At 39.2% G+C, this 21,585-nt stretch overlaps 1 long non-coding RNA gene across 2 annotated transcripts in view; it reads right to left on the bottom strand.

The window, feature by feature from the left end:
* Window positions 1-21,585, bottom strand: part of LOC116707317 (uncharacterized) — a 146,849-nt gene extending 125,264 nt beyond the window's left edge. For both annotated transcript variants that reach the window (XR_004336462.1, XR_004336463.1), the window contains exon 1: window positions 21,445-21,585. This is a non-coding gene — a long non-coding RNA (uncharacterized LOC116707317). The remainder of the gene's footprint in view (window positions 1-21,444) is intronic.

Here is a 21,585-nt window from a genome sequence, read left to right as displayed (position 1 = left end):
AAAGGTCAATGACTAGAACTGGCTGTGTTTTCAAAGACGCATTCATGTTTGGGATCTGTAATTCAAAGACATCTAAAAAAAAGAAAATAGACAATAAACTCAAAAATTTCATTTGGTTGAAGTATGAGGAAAAGGAGGGGACCTGTGCAACTAATTAAAATGCTGAAACGGTGTACCCTTCAGAGTTTCTATGTCTAAGCCTGGCGTCTTGCTCCAGCAGAAATTGGCAAATTAAATCAGGTCTGAGCGGTGACACGCCGTGAGAGACAAGTTCAATATGTATGATTTATCTACTTAGACAAATGAAATCACTGTCAGCTTGTTCTTGCGAAAAAGGTTTCAATGTCTCCTCCTTGGGAGCAAATGCAATTTGTATCAAATTTGATTTCGTCAAAACTTTTTTTCTCCTTCCTCCAATAGCCCATGGGAATGGCTTAAAGTGTGTACTGCATGTAGAAAGTGGGCATTCACTGGCATTATAATTGTACAGTATAAGAGCAATATATTGCCCTGTATCGTAACACTTATCTAGTCTGGAGAAGACAAATGGGAAGACAAGTAAACAAGACGTTATATTATGAAAACTGAATTGTAAAATCATTACACACGTTCACATTAAAGTGTGTTTAATGAATTTAATTATCTGCAATAAAAAGTAATATTTACCTTCCTCATCAAAAGCTATGCAGTAGGTTTCATTTGTGCTGTGCTCAAGAGATAATAAGATCTCTTTCGACATTTCGGGGAAGATTGATGAATTAAAGATCTCATTATTTTTTGGACCGAAGAAAAACAGCAGAGAAAGAGACAAAGCTCTCAAAGCATTATGGCCTTCATCTGTCGGGGGCAAAGGACAAAGCCGTTTTTATGTTGTTAAAGAGCTGAACCGTAAAGGAGAGTTTTTAGAGAAAGGAGGTCAGGGTGGATGGAATTGTCAACTGAAAGCTGGACTTTTGAAACAAGACGACACTGGTTTCCTTTACCCATGACGGTGACTGTACCGGTAATTTGGAACGGCATTGGAAGGCACTGACGAATGGTGTCAGATCAGAAAACAATTATACGTCTCAATAGCGAGGGCAATTACAAATTACCTATTTTAATGTTTAATTTGAGGTGTTTGAATGTTTAAAGTGATGGTGCTCTGGATTTCATCTTGAATAAGAAAGTGAGCATGGATCAAAAACTGCAGTTTAAACGTCACCTACTAAACTTAAATGGATGAAATACAATTTATATAGTACTGTAGTCTTGAAATATAGACATTTCAAGATGTATAATTCTATTTGAGCTGAGCAAACTCCATTTGCTGACAGAAAATTTGACATGATTGAGAGCACCACAACAGCTATGAAATGGACCTTAAGGTGAGATTGTTCTTCTACGGTTGCTGATGTAGCATTCAAATATTTACCTATTACTGCAGAAATTCATCCTGTGTCCTCTTTACGGGTGATGGAGCTTTATCAATCTGATACCACAAATGAGAGCGCTTGGCAAAGTTTGCATTATCTTTCCTCGCCACAGGCAACAGAATTAAGTATTTAAAAAGCGCTGACAGTGGATTTGTTTCAAGCAGCCGACCCTGTCCAGTTTTTAAATGTTGCAACTGTCAAATACATTGATACGTACAACGAGCCTCTTCCAAGCAGGACATGTTAGAGCTTCTTAGATATGGTTGACAATGTGAAGGGCGATAGAGCTCTGACTGACGCCAGTGCTCTTTGAAACGTTTAACCTCAGGAAGGTTTGTTGATATCTGTGATGCCGTCACCTATGGATGCACTCCAAATTATTTGTAGACTTTTTCTTCACGATTCTATTATAGAACCATTTCTCCATTTGCATTGTAGACACCTAAAAAGAAGAGCTAACAGATGTAATGGCCACATTTAAGTGCAGTCCCCATTTATCCTCAGCTCCCCCCAGCCTATTTAGGTCCCCCGGTGTCATCATTTCCTGAATAGCTTCCTCAGCGGCCAACACCAGTCTAAATGATAACAATGACAAATGTGCTTTCTTTCATTCCGCAATCACCATCACCTCCAAATCCATAGTCATTTTCTCCAAAACGGATATCCACATTAGCTACGTGAGTGATTTATGAACTTGTCGGCAGAGCTTTAAATACAGAAACCACAAAGGGCCGGTTAGATAATCCCCATTATATCTCTTAGTGGAGTCTTAAATTATGTTAGTTTTCACAGCATGATACAATGGATATTTGGAATTAGGTAAAGAACTACTTTTCAATTCCTTTTCAAAATATAATAAGGGGTTTTATGTAATACACAACCAATGTCTTGGTCATTTCAAATGCATTTAAAGATTACATATTTATGAATATGTGTTTAACTGCAGTTTGACTGTATGCCATAGCCTTCTAAAAAATATCTTGGCTAAGGGATGATAAATCGGCAATAACCTTGGTAGTTTTATTTACTGGATATAAACATAAACAATCTAAGAGGAGGTGTTAAAGATTAAAAAAAAATGAGAGAAGACTGTTTAATTGGAGCTAAAATTGTAGTGCTGTAACTACAGAACTTTTATTCTTGTTTAAACATATTTACTTCCTGTCAGGATGTCAGACTTTCACCAAAGCAAAAGTAAAACGTTTTTAAGACTATTTTGGGGCATTTTAGGTCTTTATTTTGACAGAACAGATGAAGACATGAAAGGGAAGAGTGAGGGGCAACAACGTGCAGCAAAGGGCCACAGGTCGGAGTCGAACCCGCGGCCTCTGCGTCGAGGAGTAAACCTTTATATACGGGCGCACGCTCCTCCAACTGAGCGAACCGGGCGCCCTACAGCAACAGTTTTGATATGAACAAAGGCAAATTCTTCAGATTAGCAGAAAACCTTGTTGTGCATCAAGCTGTCTTTTCACATGAAAAAGAACAAGCCAGGAAGTAATTACTGATGAAGCACAACACAAATATTGAGAATAAAAAGCGTGAATAGAGAGATGCAGAGAACCGATACTACCGGCTGGAAGAAAAGAAAAACTGTCAGCACTAGCATAATACCAGAGAAATGTCATCTATACAAATAAAACACATACAACAGAATAACATCTGAGGCTCAGCAGTGAGGCTGGAAACCCAGGGACGGCCTTGTGGAAGCCGGTGCCAGGAAAATTCAGCATCTACATCCACCACCTGTTCATACAGGGAGTCACAAACGTCTTTGCATCCCAGCTTAGTCGCAAAAGGTAAATTCTAAAGCGGCTGAGAGGAGCAACCACAATAGTTGAAAAGGGAAGATACTCCCTCAAGTATAAATTCATCTCATGACTAAGACAGGGATTTCTAAAGAACATTTATAAATAGTTATAGAAGCTGAAGTGGGAAGTTAGACACCACATTTCTCATATGCTGTCGTTACTTAAGGGGTGAAGGTTAACAACCTACAGCCCAAATGAAAATGAGAAAAGCATTGTGATGACACATTAACTGTAAAACCGTTGAAACAGCTCATCTGGGGGCGACCTCAAGGCATAGGGTTTAAAACGGCAACCATAAATCTCAATGTCCTCAGATAGAGTCCTGCTCGGGATTTCTGTTTTCCCGTCATTTCCTGTCATCTCTCAATATCTGTAGATATGAAATAAAAAAGCTAAATAAGTTGAATAATGTAAATTCTCAAGTTTCATCAAAGGGCAAAAATGTGTGATCAGCAGAGCTTAATTGATAAATGAGCCATGTGGATATATTGGCCTAAATTAGCTTATTGTGATATATGAGATACAGATCATATACTGTACGTCATAAGTAACAATACATAGGTGCGAAAGCTAAAATGTTAGTTATAAAGCTGCGCTTACCTCCGTGTTTTGATTCTCCATTTACCACGGAGGCATGCATTTTTCTTTTTCTTTATTAGTGTCAATAGATAGACAGGAAATGGGGAGAGAGATGGGGGATGACACGCAGCAAAGTGCTGCAGGTTGGATTCAAACCCGTGCCGCTGTTCAACAAATTCAACAATTCTGAGGTTAAAGGAAACAGAGAAGTTTGTTTTGTTAAATGAGAATCTTAATTTGCCTCAAGTCCTACAACTATGTTGCCCACCCATACTTGAGAAAGCATTGATTGTAATTCCTAGCCATGCCGCGTGATTACTACGGAAGAGGATTAGGGCCACTGGTGAAAAATGTATGTGAGTTCTGACTTTATTCTCAGAATGCTGAGATTAAAGTCAGAATTCTGAGATTAAAGTCAAAATTCTGACTTTATTCTTAGAATTCTAAGAATGAAGTCAGAATTCTGACTATTCTCAGAATTCTGAGACTCACATAATTTTTTCAACAGTGGCCCTAATCCTCTTCCGGAGATTACAGATGGGGGATTTCTTCTGTATGTCCAGTTTGTTGCTTTCTATTCTATTATGAGAAGACCCAGGGTAAGAGGTATGGAGTAGTGGGATATAGACTGCCAATCTAGCTGTCAGAAGCAACAAGGTCCAGATCTCATCTGTAAGTACCAGCAGGCTGAAGGGGGGGACTCAGCACTATAGATAAGGAATAGTGTGGCCTTAATCCCCCAAATAAAGCTTCCTGTGGCTTCAGGATGTCAGAAGAAACGGTGCTCCAGCCTGTCCATATCCAATACTCCCTCCCTACAGTATCACTCTGTTGTAGTTTCATTTTTATATCAGGCATTCTGCCAGTAAATGGCTGATGAAACCTTATGTAAACAAAATGCTTGGAGAAAGCTACAGGTCTAATCACAATTACAGAGTATAATTGCTTACTGGTGACTATTCAAAACAGACCAGTAATGATTTCTTATAAAAATATTTTAAAATGCAAAGCTGGGCATCAGTATTGACGGGAATCCTTTAACAAAAATCCCCTTAAGAAGTCACTTCTTTTCATTGCCACCGGCTAATTCATTTCCATGGAAAATATTTACATCACAGGTAATACACTGTTTATTTTTAGCAATATTATGTTGTTCACATACACTATTTCAGCTATGAAATTTGGTCTAGACATAGCACCAATTATGAAACTTCTAAATTTTAGACAAGGGACACATGCTGTATTGCCTTGTCTGAATTTAGAAGTTTCACTAAGTGCACAAGATTACAGTCGTTTCTTGTTACCGGTACCCTCACAGAAAAAGGGTTAGGGTTGGGATTGGGGGTACGCAGCAGCCGAGGGTTTGACTCCAACCTGCAGCCCCTTGCTGCATGTCAATCCCCCCTCTCTCTCCCCTTTCATGTCTTCATCTGTCTTGGGAAATTTAAAAAACAAAAACAACATGATTGTTCATTAAAGTACTTGTAGAGACAATACAATCTGCAAGTCCAGCAGAAAGACGCTCCCCTTCTGAGATGCTCCCGGTGTGGTACGGCGCGTGGCGGACGACGGAACAAAACCAGAAGAAAGGTCCTTTTTAAGGAAACGTAAGTAATGGTGGTCCTTTTAAGTGTCTGTATATAACTAACCATTTCAATACAAAAATGTACTCTGAACTATGCACTTTGAATTCTGAGTGTGTAGGTTTAAAAGTAAGAGTATAGAAATCTCAGTGTGACAATGAAAGAGCCTTCAAATGATAAAAGACTCCTCTTGGGTTGCAGCTTACTGTGCCTAATGGATTATTAGTAGATAACTAAAGTTACTTGACAACAAAATAAGAACAATTAAATCTGTAATGGGCAGTTAATGGATAAGGTGCCTGCTGAGGCATTCTAAAAACTTGACTCAATACTCAGTCCATAATATTATGATTATGTTTTGATTAATACTTGTAGTGAGCTGCAGTGAGCTTCCAGTACATGCAAGGCTGAATGCATTGCCAGGCGCTAAGGTAATACTTCCCTATTCATTACTCATCATTAAGCATCCCTGTTTGGATCTGTAAGGCAGTATTATGAGAAAATATTGCACCAGTCCAACATTTCTCTTGGGTTTTGCTCTTTGGATTCAGCAAACCGGGGAAGCACTTGGGGACTTGCAAACAATTATGACATTTTCACCCTGAGGGACTGCTTCCATTAAATATTAGCACTGACAGGTGTAGATCTCTCATGCCAACAAATCATCCAGGGCTGCAGCCAAGACGGCTGCCTAAGTCACGTGCAAGGTGCAACTAGGTGCGATCAATACCAAATCTAGACCGCGTCCAGAGGGCATCCAAATCAGTCAAAACTGAGACCAGAGATCACAAAAATGTAAATATAAGTCGAGGCAAAAAAAACAACAACAGGGCTTAGGGTTATTGATCTGTACCAACAATTTTTAAATTGCTTCATCAAAGGCTACTAAATAGTGACAAAGTAGTATTACTATATTCCCTAAATGTTTCGATTGGATCTCTGCTCAAATTTGCTAACTTCTTTGTTCCATTGTTAAAGTGTCACTTTTATATTACGGCCCATCTTTAACCTACACAAAGCTATGCCAGAGGCGTGTCAATATTGTTGCCAATTCCTTGGTTGCCAACAGAGGTTGATGAAAGTTATAAATCACTCAATGCAATCTGTAAATAGTTTATATTGCTGGGAAGAAAATAAACAGAGGTGGAGCAGAACATAGATATGTAAAGCTCTCGTAGTTAAAGGTTGAGACCCATAGTAGCTGATGCAAAAGTCAAAACAGGCAAGACAAGCGATTACAACAACATGCATATAACGTTTCACTCTAAAATTTCTAATTGCTATTTTTGCTACATTAAAACCAGTAGGCAATACATGATCTGTCCGATGCTGCGACGGGCTTCACTTTACCATCAGAAATCAATACAGGCGTGTCAGTGTCATTGCGTTCGGATGGTTGAGGTTTCATTTTGGAGCCAATGAATCAAAAGTATGGAACGTAAACATGGACGACGGACGGGGCAGATCTCGACAGCAGGCATCAACTCTTTTACAGGTTTGCTGGCAGAGTAGCACATTGGCCTCAAGGCAAACAGCTGTAGAAACCTGTAATCTTCACAGTCCACTGGCCAAAGGGTCTACTGTTTGAGTATTTTGGAAGACATTCAAGAAACCTTATTTTTTTTCAAATAATTTGTTATTACAGTAGATTGTGTATAAGTGTTTTAAAGCATGAGTTGTTTTAGCAATATGTTTTAAAACCAATTTGGGGGGATGTTTGGTTCATTTTATTGAGTATTAGACTGCACTCATTCCATTACAACGACAGTTATGTCCTATATTTCAACAGCAGAAAAACCCATTTCTGGCTCTTTCTTATAAAGAAGGCAACTGAAATTAAAGCAGACAGACAGTGTTTGAAAAGTATTTTAAAGACACCGCTGATGTATGTAAATCAATGCCTCTTCACTCCTTTGTTTGCCAGACAGGCTGTGGCTGTCTCTAGAAAGAAAGAGGCGGCATTGTTATAAACTCCTACACTGCCCCCTGTTGGTGATACGCAGACGTGCAAAATGAGGCCCAGATACATCTGAATTGTTTACACGCTTATAGAAAATGGTTGGCTGAACCAATGAGGATTATGCCATGTAAAAAAATGAAAAATAGATAGATATTCAGACCACTGTAAATGTTGTATCTCTGTAATGCAGATAGTGTTATTCAGGGCTTTGGCATGTCTGTGCACATAGTGTCTCACCTTTAAATCAAATATTGCATGACAGACTACTCGGCTCTTACTTAAAAAGCAACAAGATGTGTGTGCGCTTGCCCTTTAGAGAGTATTACAAACATTTAAAGGCTTGTTGAAAATATAGGACTCAAAGACATTGTGTAATACTGGCAAATCTGAAACTCCAGGCAAAAAACCTCAACCGTATTTTAAGAGGTTGGTGAATCTTCATTATATGTGGTCTATTGTTGCTTACTGTCTAAGCAGAATGGATAAATCAAACCAATGACCTGGGAACTCTCCTGGTCAGCTGCAATGGGAGAGAGAGGAGGGGATGGTAGGAGTGAAAACTGTGTGCAGGAGCAGAAAGAGAAGTTATAGTCGAGGAAAAAAAAGGAAAGAAAGAAGAGAAGAGCGCTATGGCCATGGATCACCGGTCTTCTCTAGTTCAAGGAAAGTTCATTGGAACTCTTGCTCAGATTCATGTCATCTGTTTAGCTGTTCATTGGTCCCAGGGGTACATCTCTCTGCCTTTACAGTCTGTTCAACTTGACAAGAGGGCAGGGGGCTTATCAAATCCCCAGCAGCCAGGAACAGGTTCTCAGCCAAGTTACAGATATCAAATGAAATTCACAATATTAATAATGGATCTCTCCTAGTGTGGACAAAGCGATTTTAGTTTCTCACTGGCAAATGTAGGCATATGGTGGTTTGGAGCTTCTGAAGGAAAACAAGCAGTATTTTTGGCAGACAGTAATAGTAGTCTAATCTATCAGTGTCAAGTGGGCATGCAGAATGCTTCGAACAATTGCTCCTTCTGTGTTTGTCCAGATGACTGAAAAGCATTAATAAAAAATAAAAAAATTGAGTCATATGTAAATGCAAAAACAAATGCCAAAGTGGCTGTTGGAGACAGTTTCATACAAGTGAACGGGAAAATTTGGCAGAGGACAGCTCACAGACTCAACTCTCTTGTGAAAGCTGTAATCGAAATTAATACGTTTCATGGTCATTGAAAAATCATTACAAACTCAGCCAATACACAAGCATATGAATTTCACTGCTGTTACACATAAAGGACAAAAGAACAAACACTATGTGGAAAAGGATTCAAATTAAGTCAATAACAATTCTGGAGGCTGCTAACCAGGTGAATAATACGGGTGTTTTAAATAAAAATGAGACACAATAGTTTCAAAAAGATAGAATAGTGTCTGAAGTATATTACCCACAAAAAGAGAGTTATTATATATATTAATTATTTCTATACTAAAAATGGATCGCATAACTCCATATAATGTATAAGGGGTCGCTCATATAATGAATGCAGAGAGAAGCTGCAGTTTTCAGCTTTTTTGTTGTTGCAAAAAAGCCACTGTACACTACCTGGCCAGCACCAAACCACAGACAGACAAAGTTAGGAACTAGCTGGTGAACATAGTGGATCATTTATCAGCTAAAGAGCCACATTTTAACCTCAGATGATGGTGGAGAGCAAAAACGGAGCTAAAAAAAGAATGAATTTTCAAGTAACATTCCTCAGGTGGACTCAAACATAACTCCAAACGAACGAACAACAAACGAAGCCTCCACGTCTATGCTAACAAGTTTGCCATATCAAGTTAAAAGATCAGGGTTGTGTAAGGGTTGAAGACAGATTGCATTTCAACATCTTGTTTGTGCTGTCCCAAAGTGGCCAAAATATGAGTTACTGTAGGTTTAAAAGGAGCATTAATAATAAATAGTGTTACTCACATGCAACAAAATAACCCCTATCTATATTAAATACATCCCTCTTGATAATTAATTAGCTAGCCAGTCAGAGCCTTATCCTCCTTTTCAGGTTTATACTATTTATAGTATTTGGGGTTTCTACTAGAACATGTTTACGTGCCTTAATGTTCAAGAAACACAGTGTTTTTTTCATTTACCTGTATCTATACCTGTATCCCTCTGTCTGATTGCTCTGTTTTAGCGCCTGTCTCCCTAAGCCCCCCTCCTAAAAAGCCCAGTCTGCTTTTTTTTGGCTTACAAAAAAAAAATATGGCACACCTATGCAAAGGTAGTTCTCAGGCTGTGGATGGAGATACTCAGACAGGGGCCAGTACGCTATTTTCTAACAAGCCGGCATGTGACATAAGAAGAGGAGCCAAATCTAAACTGACAAAAAACTGGTCGTCTTATTTCACAGTTTGTGTGGGTTGGTAGGCACTCCAGAACCCTTATATGTATGTGCACAAGCACTAAAAATATGAGTTTTGTCACATGTCCCTTTTTTAAATTTATTGATTTACCTTATGCAAGGTCCTTTAAATTGCCTCTGTGTTTGAAAGGTGCAATACAAATTAATTTGCCTTCTTTGGTGCACTGTTGACAAACACCACCTATCCCTTGCACCTCACCTTCTCAGTACTGACCATCTTCCCGTTTGTAAAAGCCTCTGCATGCAACTCCTGCCTTAATGCCATGTATTTAGGGAAAAATATCCCACACTCAAACAAAAAATCATGTTGACTTTAAAGGATCAACTTAAGACCATAAATGCAACAAATGGTATTACTGAAAGACACACGTTCCATTTAATAGCATACTATATCTGTGATGCCTCAGCACTTTATAAGGCTTACCCTACTTTGTCTTCTGAGGGGCATAAGTTTCACCTTGGGAGAGGAAGAGAAGGAAGGGTGAAGAATGGCTTTGCATATTAATGTTTAACAGTGTGATAATTTAACCACAATGTATCTATGGGTAAGATCAAAAATAGGGTTTGTTGTCTGCGATCCCTTTCGTTTGTAAACACCTCAGGGATCTTTCCACCTCTGTGATACCGTCTCAATAATATATTGTGGGTATTGTGCGTCATGATAAAAGTGCAAAGTTCCACCATCTGTGTATATCAACATAAACCTTTTTATATACTAATGCACAGGTTGAGGAACAGTAAAAGAGAACTTGGAAAGTCTCTTAGACTCATGTTTTCATCTCCAAAATGAAATTAAAATGATCTGTAGCGTCATTAAGACCTGGTGTCTATCATTCCCAGCACAAACAAGCACACAGACAGACCCCCATTGTCCCGATGCAGTGCATACAATTTGCAAGAAAATTTTAATTTGAACTAGGAATGCCTATTGACTATTTCACTTTAAAAAAAAAATTAAGATTAGTAAAACTGAGCCAATATAACATGATATAAGTTGTAAAAAATTGAGTGATGCAAACCAGTATAAGCAGGGAGGGAATAGGCCCACTCAAATCACACCCAAATATTCCTTTATGGGAATTTCTGGAGCAGTAAGCGGTCTCGATTTTCGCCTCCATCACGCAAAGAACGGGAGGTTTTCATTCCTGAGGGATGCTTCAACTTCCCACTGCAGTTTAACACAACACGGAAGAATGAAGCTGCTCTGAAGGCCCTATACCTTGCCAGGTAAATAATATTCAAACAATATATTGCCTTGTGTTTCCATTATTTATTTATTTTCTCTACTTGCTCTGTCTCAATATCTCATTGTGATATTCTCATATGTACAGCCTGGGGCTGTGTAAAACTACAAAGACAAACAGGGCTCATATGTTATTGCTGTATTGAAAAATATATAGTGGGAGGGTTGACGACATATCATTTCTATCATGTCTATAGTATGGTCTTGAGTGTCTCAAGACATTCAATGGTATAATATTCAGCATGCATACAAAATACAAACAGCCCTCAAATATACCTACTGGTTGAGTCAAATGAAAAATGAAAGCTGTTAAAAATTAGTCTTCCCCTTTCTTTTATTATTCTGTATAAACCATGCTTCAATGTGATTAAAATAACCGCAGAAAGCTGTAGAAAGGGCTTGGATAATAAACCAAGAGGTTGTGTGCATGTATTATAATGCTTCATTTAGGCACTAATTCAAACTGAAAAACAATATAGGCTCAGAACGGTGACATGATTTGCTCATGCTTGTTTTCAGCGATGGCTTTGCTTAGAGCTGAGAATGTCTTAATTCGAGGAGCTAGGGCACTTTACATATTTCAAACAAAAACAACATTATATTATTTACTAAACCTAAATACAAAGCAAGCCAACTAAAATGCTTTCTTTCCCCAGACAACTTATCAAATGCCTTTCCGCTGGAAATTATATATTTAGAGGAAAGCAAGACAAAATAGAGCTATAAAAATTGAATTTGTCGATCAGTCATATTTAGAAAGAAATCAGTTTTTTAAGCCGTGGGTCACTTTTAGTTTATGTTGAAGTAGTTGCAATTCATATTGCCTTTAGTTTTTTCAATTTTGGAACTTGTGATGACTTGCGCTAACACCATATTAAATTCCATTCTCAAAACATTTTGAATACTACTTTAAAGTTACTATATGTTACATTGTTTTTATGTTTCTGAGACGGTGTCATTTTTAATATATTGACCTTAAATTACTTGTAACAGCAAACAAGATTGACAGCGAAAGGAACGCTATTTTTAAGTAACCTTTATTAGTGCCTTTGCCTGAAACGTGCTATTTTAACTAGGGGTAGGAGAAAGAAAAAAAAATCGATACAGCATCGTATTGATCGATATTTTCAGTGGCAATACTGTATTGATCCACAGGTGCCAAGTACTGATTTTGATTATTCATGTGTTGGTTAGTTTGTCTGCTTGACAATTCCATTTTGCAGCAATGAAATTAAAGTGATATGAACAAACAGAGAAATGTATCTTTTTGAAACAAAACATAATTTGATCCTGGAAACATAATTTGAAATTGGGAATAAATAATAAAATAGTAAAAATGTAATATATCACAGATTATTGCAATATATTTAAAATCGCAAATAGTATAGTATCGAGACATAAGTATCGTGATAATATCGTATCGTGAGGCCTTTGTTGATTCCCACCCTTAACATTAACCTTAGTTATTTTTACGTTGGTTGCTACAACAAACTCTTGATACTTTGGCTCATGACACAGTGACAGTGATACCTTTACCTGGTTAAGCCGACAATACATCCAGGCTAAGTTACCGCATGCAACACTTGAAATGCAACAATGCATCTGTGCCTTATTCTTGTAGATGCAGTTGTGTATGTAAATTAATGATTTTCTGTTTGAGCAAAACATTAATTGCAACTAACTGATCTCTCTGTAACTAGGGATGCAGCGGTTAACTGACTTTGGCTATTAACCGTGCTTTAAAATGTCACGGTTAATTAATCCGTGTATCCGTGTGTGTAAAACTGAGTGTCAACTGACTGCAAGTTACCTCCTTGACGACATAAACGTTTGCGTGAGTTCGCACACACGGCACATAAGACGTCGGACCGGTCACCGCAAGCATTGACTGTCAGAGTGACAGTGGGTCTCCGTGGTATGATAGCCTACTGCTGCAATTTTTTAAGGTTACATAAAGTTAGCAAACATCAGGAAAACCCAGAGCAGAGCCAGCCCCTGACCCCAGGACAGTTGCAGCTGCAACGGGGAATTCAACCCAAGTTGGTGAGCTTGCTAGCGACTTTATTGTTGCGTTTGCTAGCTTGTTGGCATTCCCAGTTAGCCAACGTTAGCCTGTTTAATGTTAACAGCCAAGTCCAACATTTGAATTTACAGTGAGCGAGCTGACGATAGCGTTAATTCGTACAAGTCAAAACTCAACAGCTCAAACATGTCGCTGACCTTACCACTTAACAGTACTTACTTACTCCTATTAAACCTGTTTGAGTCGTGATTCACTCAGAGCTTTCACCCGAGTCTTTAAATTGACTCATGCGTCGCGAGTCTCTAGTATCATTAACGTAGATCATTTGAGTCCTCAATGTAAAGTGGGAACAGCGCCACACAAAAACTTCTTGCAGCATTAGCTTCTATTATGCCTTGCCATCTTAACTGCCAAAAGCTTTATACCGTACAATTTCATAAGAAACCACAACTCCACAAGTCAACTCAAGCAACTTTGTGAGCAGAGAGAGAGTCCGAGGCAGGTTATAGGAACTTCACGACCCGCAGACTCAGAGCCAGAAGCTCGCAGACCATGGGATTCACTCGAGAACTCACGAGTCCTCGATGACTATTGAGTTGTTGAAGTCAATCACGTGAATCAAAGGGTTAGGAGTGGATCTGTCGCAAACAAGCGTGTGAAGCCTCTCCTCGAGCTCAGGGTAAAGCAAATCCACAACAAAAGCCATTCTTTCACTTCTGAAATAACATACAATGTTCAACGCGTAGCCTCGCTTGGCCTACTGTAGGTTTGATGTATCAATGTAGTAGTATGTATGCAATTAGGTCGAGACACAGTCCGAAACATTGCAAGCCCGCGTCGGCTCGCCTATGACTTGTGAGTAGTTATGTTATTTTGAACTAAGACTAAAAGAGTTAGTTCAAAATACATTTAATTACAATGGTTAATTTACTGTTTTTGGAACACAACAGGTATGAAGCATTAGCCAGTGACAGAATAGCACATCAAACCAGCACGAGGTTTCCCACCAAGAGGCAGGCCTCCCTAGCAAACTTCCCAGCTTGCTTACTATTGTATTTGGATTGCCTCCACGCCCTTTATTGCACAATCCATGACAGCCCACAAAGGACATTACAGAGCAGTTTAAAGTGACAAAGCATGTGACTGGAACAAGAAGCAGGGAGGCCATTATCACTGTCTCGGGCCAAGCTGTGGTGCCATGTCCAGCTGGTACCCGCAGCCCCCGGGCGGTGCCCCCATGGCGACTGAGCGTCCGCAGAGTAACACATGGGTCTCACAACTGTCCGGGAATACCTCTGAACGTCATCAGGATTTAATGAGGTGACAGTGCATTGTATCAAAAGCTAGTGGGAGGTCTGCTGCCGCATGCCACTCTCCCCTCATTAAAAACCTTTTAATGGGCTCTGAGGAGGGCAAACCTCTAACGCTTGTTCAAGTTGTCAAGGACAATTATTTTTGTTTAAGGACAAGCTTGCCATTCAGCACTGAAATATTGATTCCAGTAAACTTCAAGGGAGTTGCCGACTGTAACTAATATAATGGCAGTGTCTCACAAACTCAAAGAAATAAGAAAGAATACAGACTGGACTTTAAATTTAGCAGGCTAGGTGAAAAGCAACACTTAAGTGGTTGAAAAGAATCTACGGATATTGACACTCACTCATCACTACTCTGCACAGTTATGTCTAACTGAAGAATGTAGTCAAGTTTAAACAAAAACCAAAGGGTTAAAGTGAACATTGACAATCAATTTGTAGAGTGTGACATTTACAGGCAGGGATTTGCTGTCAAACTGATGGCATTTTCTTACAAATAACAGCATAGCATGTAAACAGACCCGATCAATCAAAGTTTATGTTTAAAGAGCATCCCCCAACAGCAGCGCTTCGTAATTGTGTTCATTATGTGCTTTACACTTTTTGAGTTCACGCTTCAAAAGCAAGCCTCGAGCCAGTCATGATGAATACGTCCTCCATGCAATGTGAAAGCATTAGAACCCTGGATGTTGTGTTTTTTTGTTTTTTTTTCAAGAACAACTAATTACATCATTAACCACATTAAAACAACTTAGCATTTCAGGAAAAGGGCAAACGACTTCTATAGCATAAAATTTAATCTGTTTGATAGTTTGCATGCGTAATTGTAGCGTGGCAATAGAAGATGGTAGCTCTGTAAAATTTAAGACAAGGCCAAATGACGCGTTAATTGTATATTTACTCAGTTAATGAGTGCAGATGCTTAAAAGTAGATAATGGCCAATCTGACCTTAAGGTACTGTTATTAATATAAAATGAGATTTCTTTTTCCAGTCTGGCATTGTCACACTTCTTATCGAGGTTCATGTGTATCACCAGTAACCTAATACAATGTTATATTCATGTCATGTTCAATGTTATATTAATAAATGAACTATATATATATATATATATATATATATATATATATATATATATATATAAGTGATGTTATGCTGGGTAAATGAAAACCTGTAGCCATGTTTAGTTACATAATGCACACATGTGAGAAGACAAACTTCAAAGGACTACATATAAATCTAAATGCAATGGAGAAGATACAATCAGATTACACTATTAGTATTAGATATCCTGTGGAGTTTAACACTATGAGGCAATGTTTTAAAAAAGTCCCAAGGCATGAAAATGTCACTTCATGAGGTTTTTTTTAACATTAATATGCGTTCCCCCAGCCTGCCTAAGGTCCCCTAGTTGTTGGAAATGGTGATAGGTGTAAACCGAGCCCTGGGTATCCTGCTCTGCCTTTGAGAAAGTAAAAGCTCAGATGAGCCGATCTGGAATCTTGCCCCTTATGAGGTCACAAGGAGCAAGGAAGGAGCGAGGTTACCTTCCCTTTCTATGCTTTGCCCACCCAGAGAATTTGCCCCACCCATGAAAGAGAGACAGGGTGGCTTTCAAACGAGCAAAGTGGCAGTTGGCCAAGGCTATACCCCCACCCTCCACCTTGCCCACCCCCCCTCCTTAAAAGCTACAGCCTCAGAAATGACACATACTAAGGAAAGCTCATTGTGGGACTGGCTCTAGTGGCTGTAATTCTGCACCAAGGCTAGAAAAGAGACTTCAGATATGGTATTCAGGGACCACTAAGGTGTGTATATATATATATATATTAACAAAGAAGAGGGGGTTAAAGTGGTGACCTACTGTTGTATTTCCTACATTTCTGAATGAAATGCATTTGTGTTGCAGATGGATGGATGGATGGATGGATGAGGCTCTACCATCAGTTGACCTCTGGACAGTTCTTCTAGGTAATGCTGAGAATGCAAAGACTTTGATAGGATTTATGCTGCCATTACAATTTCTGTCACTCTAATAAAAAAAAGTTCAAAAGGACGACCCCCATACTAGAGATTCTGGTGACAGTGAAGGACACTTCAACCACTGCTAATATTAAAAAAAAAATGTAATACGTGAATCGTTTTTCCACAGACTGCCAGACTCTGTAGTGGGGACTGACATTCAAAAAGCCTTGTCAAAAAGTCTGGAAACAAAGTTTAGGGATGGATATATAGAAATATATATATATATTTTTTTTTAACAAATGCACATTTATCATTTGTTGTGCTCAACTAAGAGACAAACCAGAAATCCCTGAATGATTTTCGCATAGAGGCACTTTCTGTGATGTGAGGGGAAGCTATAACTCTTCAAAACAGCAGTTATCCACAGCAATCTATAAACATACATCATCTGGTAACAACACATTCATCACAGAATGGCAAGAAAAGAGCTGAGGAAGGGAAGGTTTGCATAATACCTCTGATTAAATCTCAGGAAAGCGGCACAAAAGTTACATTCTCAAGCAAAATCATTTGTTCTTGGCAAATTAGTGTGGGCAGGTGCTATTATTCTCGCATGAACTCTTTGGCTTTGGGAAAGAAATTAATCTTTTCAGAAATAAGAGAGAGCAAATCACTGTGAAGTTATTCAATCACTACCTAGTGATTCAAGTAAAATTACCCTTTTGCTTTGTATGCAACTACTAAGCTTCAGCATAGATGGCATTTAGAACAATGATAGTGACTGTCAAAAAGAAGTCGTCCTGGTACACAGCACACAGGGACTGGAGAAATAAGAAACGTACAGGACTCACTGTAACTGCACAATTTCACTTTAAAGCTTCATTTACCCCTGAGATGAATAACCTATTGCTCCCTTTGCAAGGGCAAAATGCCACTGCCTAAGACTTTTCCTTTAAACTCTCTTTAATTTCCACCAACAACACCTCACCGTGTTTAACTGACCCTTTCTTGCAGAACCGCTACTGAACGCTGCTGCAATATGAATAGATAAGCAAACATACGCTCATCTTGTGCCCCTTCACACAGCATACAGTTCTGAACTCAATTTCAAACTCCACTGCCTTCTCAGACAATTTAGACAGGCTGATGCCGACAGCAGAAAGTGAAGAGACAATGCATTTATTTATCGAATTTTTGGCAGAAGGGGGGATTTGTCAAATTGTGTGTGTGCGTGTGTGTGTGTGTGTGTGTGTTTCAGAGAAGTGAGCGTATGTTTGTGCGTATGTGCGCATGTGCCTATGCACCCATATATATGACAGAGACACATTGGAGGGAAGCAAGAGAAATGTGATTCAACCCCGAAGAGACACAGAAAGACCGTGCGAGAGAGGAAGAGCGAGACAACAGGCATATCCAGGGGAATTGTTTTCTTAGTCACTCATCCGGTGTTTGTCCCAGCGTTCCCGCAATGTGTCAGAGGAGGACATGAAATGCTCCGCGTGTACAGAGACACAAACTCCACTCAAAGAATGCTGACATTAAAAAAAATAAAATAAAATCTGATCGAGTTTAAATACAAGTCGGCCAGTTGTGTCAACAACTCAACACAAATATTGTTCAAACATGTTATGTTCATTATATGTTTCAAGCAGTTTAATACAAAATAGTCAGTATATTAGTCCAGCTGTCCACACTGCCCACTGGCACACTCCTCTTGCATACACTTTTATAGAAAAGAATAGAGGAATTAATGAGTTAATCTGTTTATTAAAGGGGCCCTCCACCAATTTCACATGCAAATTTGGCATTAGGTGTAATGCAAAACAGTTACAAGGAGCTCAAGTTGCATTATGGGAAATCCATATACATCCAGTGTTTGTTGAGTTCGACTGTTACTATGGGCTAAAAATATCCCCCCCCCCCGCCCTAAATCTGCTGCATGTCTTCCAACTTAAAGAAAATGCAATGCTAAATTGCAGGAATACCCCTTTAAACAGAGTAATTCCACATAACGTTGAATAACATTCATATTTAACAGAAAAGGAGGCTTATAAGAAAAGTAAAAAGGGCTTTGTGTTATGTTTAAAAGTTATGAGAATATTACTTTCTGCCTATATTTTCTGCCTCACCCGGTCAGTCTCTTTTTGTGCAGGGTCTAGAAAAAGCAGCCCGGGCTCCACTTAAAACACATATTCAAGTCTTTCTTTCATATCAGTTGCTCACACTTTGCAAAGTGACGTCAAGGACAAAACCTTTAAGCTGGCAGAGGGAAAATAGAGTGCCTTGCCAAAGAAGAAATTCTGCCTGGAAATTATTCAAAGCACAGCCGTGTATAAAATATCCAAGTGCTCCCAGAGTAGAACTGAGGGTTCAGGCTCACTGAGCAGCGCCTTATCACAAAGACTTTGTGTGATTGACTCAGACGTATCAAAAAAAAACTTTCTACAAAATTCACAAGTAAGCAGGTATGACATTCTAATGGGCTTCTTCATTAAGTCTTTCGGCAGGGGGTAATGTGTTTGAAATTAATATGACATTTTCAACTCCAAAGAGTTTCAGTCTTCAGTTATTTCTCCTCGCCTAATACTCGCTGTGCATGTAATTTATGCACAGTTGTGATCTAATACAGCGCTGTGTTTTCTAAGCTGCTGGAATCCGACATCTAACACTAAACAACACGCACACGTGCGCGCGTATCAGCGCTGGGAAAAGAGCAACAGCGTGCCGGTGGGGTGTAAACAGGTATCTGATATCTGAGTCACCGGGTCGAATAGATTCCCAGGCTGTGGCTGCTACTTTCTAAGACCACTAAAAAATGTTGGTTTTCCAACTGCAATGAAGGCTTACACAATTAAAATATAACACATATTATAGTATAGTACCCTATTTTAGAACAGGTGACACTCCAAAAGGCCTGTATAAAGGGCACTACAAGTTCTAAAAGAGCACTATTCGCAAATGTGATAGTACAAACTCAGAAAATATTAAAAACCAGCACCACTGTGTCTCTCTGTGCTCTTATTCTTGAGGAGTTACTTTTGCTGTCTGTCAAAGTAAGATGTACGAAATTACAAAAATGAAAGCAATGGATACAGAACACACTTTCGTATTGTAACTAAGGGAACTAGATTAAAAAAAAAAAAAAGCCAAATGCAAAAGATTGCGCAGAAGAAGATGAACGTTGTCTCCTTTCCATGAAGGGGTTAGTCTTCCCCAGTTGATTTTTATCCAACACTCTGCGCTATTATCATCATTTTCCACTAAGCAGAAGCTCCCCAGAGAGTGGCATTGAGCTGTACTAGCGCCTTTGCCATGTTACCATGGAAACATTCCCATGGCATAGCCCATTAAAGATACAGACACTTACACATCACTTTGGAAAAGCTTTCGGGGGAACATTTCAACCCCAGTGCCAAAACCCTGCAATTGTCTTTTACTCAAACTTTAAACCTGAATCTTGCATTACCTGAGCAAGGATATGTTGGAGACTTTGTTGAAGCTTTTTTTTAGGATTTCTGTCCAACGCTTTCCAGATTTGTCATTAAATGAATTAGTTGGGGGGGGGTGGGGGTTTTTTGGGGGGGGAGGAAGCACATGCTGCTGGCCAAAACCTCTAACAAAACCAGGCATCCCAAAATGTTGAAAACACACAACTCTTCTTTTAATACGTCTAAAGAATGCGTTGTAAAATAAAATGCCCTACTGTAATTACCTTTAAACTGCTGACTCATTTCCTCGTGTAGAATTGAAAATAACAAACAACCCCCTAGCAGCTCCTCGCCTCAGCATCGGTGTCCTCCATCACCTAAATGGTCCTTGATGAGGTTAAGTACAACTGTAGCCCCTGCCTGACTGTTTCACATAATATGTGAAACAGTCAGGCAGGGGCCCACAGCTGAACATTATTCAGCTGTGGGGAGCCATTATTCTGGAGGCCTGCTTGGTTTTGATTAAGTCACGTTTTATTTTTGCGGTCTCTGCACCAGTGTAATGAGCCTGGCGTAAGGATGATAAACCTTTGATAAAACATCCAACATGGCTGTTATGACTTCTCAGCCATCTAAAAGAAAAAACATTTTTTTTAAAAAAGGCTTCGGTGAATGCTGAGTCTAAGTCTCGGTGGCAGGATGCGGTTTGTTTTCCTTGGGGGGGACAAAGAAAACAGAGATAGGGTGAGCATCTTTTTGGCCTCTACTGCAAATACCAACCCTTCTCCGCTCAGACATGTACTACATCACAGCTTGCATGTCTTAAGCCACAGTCATCACTCACACCCACAACACTGATTGCTCTGTTATGCCATATCATTACTTCTGTGACTAATGAGTCACGTGGGAATAGGTTGAGGTGAGGTTATAAATATTGAGGAGCACAATCATAGGTGGACCTTTGCTTTGAATACAGGATGACTTATGATGGATCTTTTGGTTTCAGGATGTTGATTTTTGAAGTGAGTCATCACTTTCACATGACCTTTAATTGCGCAAAGTGATAAGTCAATTCATCTTTCAAAAATGGCATAAAAATTGAGGTGTGAAGTCTTAAGGGGGCTGCATCGCCTGCTACTGATTAGCTTGGGTCGGACCAGATTAAACCGAACGGCGAGGAAATGTTGATTAATGTTGGAGCCACTTCAAACTCCCCTTGATTAATTCCACTGAAAATCTTGATTCACGTGCCAAACTATTTTAGACTCTGACAAACAAATAGTTAATAAACTCAACCTCTTGTCTCCACCACTCAAGAACCAAGCATCGGACCTGGGGTGACAGAGCCTTCTCCATAGCTGCCTTCTCCAATCTGTCCATGTTCAAACCACCAGTCAAAACTCACCTTTTCAGAGCTGCTTTTAATGTAATGTAATGTTTGATTAATGTGTCTATTTTAGTGTGGATTTTTTTTGTATGGATTTCTTTTTTTTAAAGCTCTGTAAAATGTCTTTGAGTGTTGTAAAAGCTCTATATAAATAAAATGCATTATTATTATATTATTATATGACAATTTTGCTTAACATTGAACCAAATGGTTGCGTTCTCATTTTTAAGGAATGCATTTGCCAACATTGTTCACCACTGAGTTATTTGCAGAGCATCAACAAATGAATAACAGTGTGCAGTCACACATTGTGCAAACTCACGGCTCCAGGCAGGCTGTACAGGTCCTGAGGAGTTGGAGCCGGTCCCGAAGCTTTAGGCATTTGGTCACGGAAATGAACAGCCGCGTCGTCTCCTCCCAGCACGCAGGCTCCATTTACCAGCGGACCTCAGCAACACCTGTT

This window comes from Etheostoma spectabile, chromosome 19 (genome assembly GCF_008692095.1).
Source record: "Etheostoma spectabile isolate EspeVRDwgs_2016 chromosome 19, UIUC_Espe_1.0, whole genome shotgun sequence".
NCBI classification, from domain to species: Eukaryota; Metazoa; Chordata; class Actinopteri; order Perciformes; family Percidae; genus Etheostoma; species Etheostoma spectabile.
This window is presented reverse-complemented; position numbering and strand designations above follow the sequence as displayed.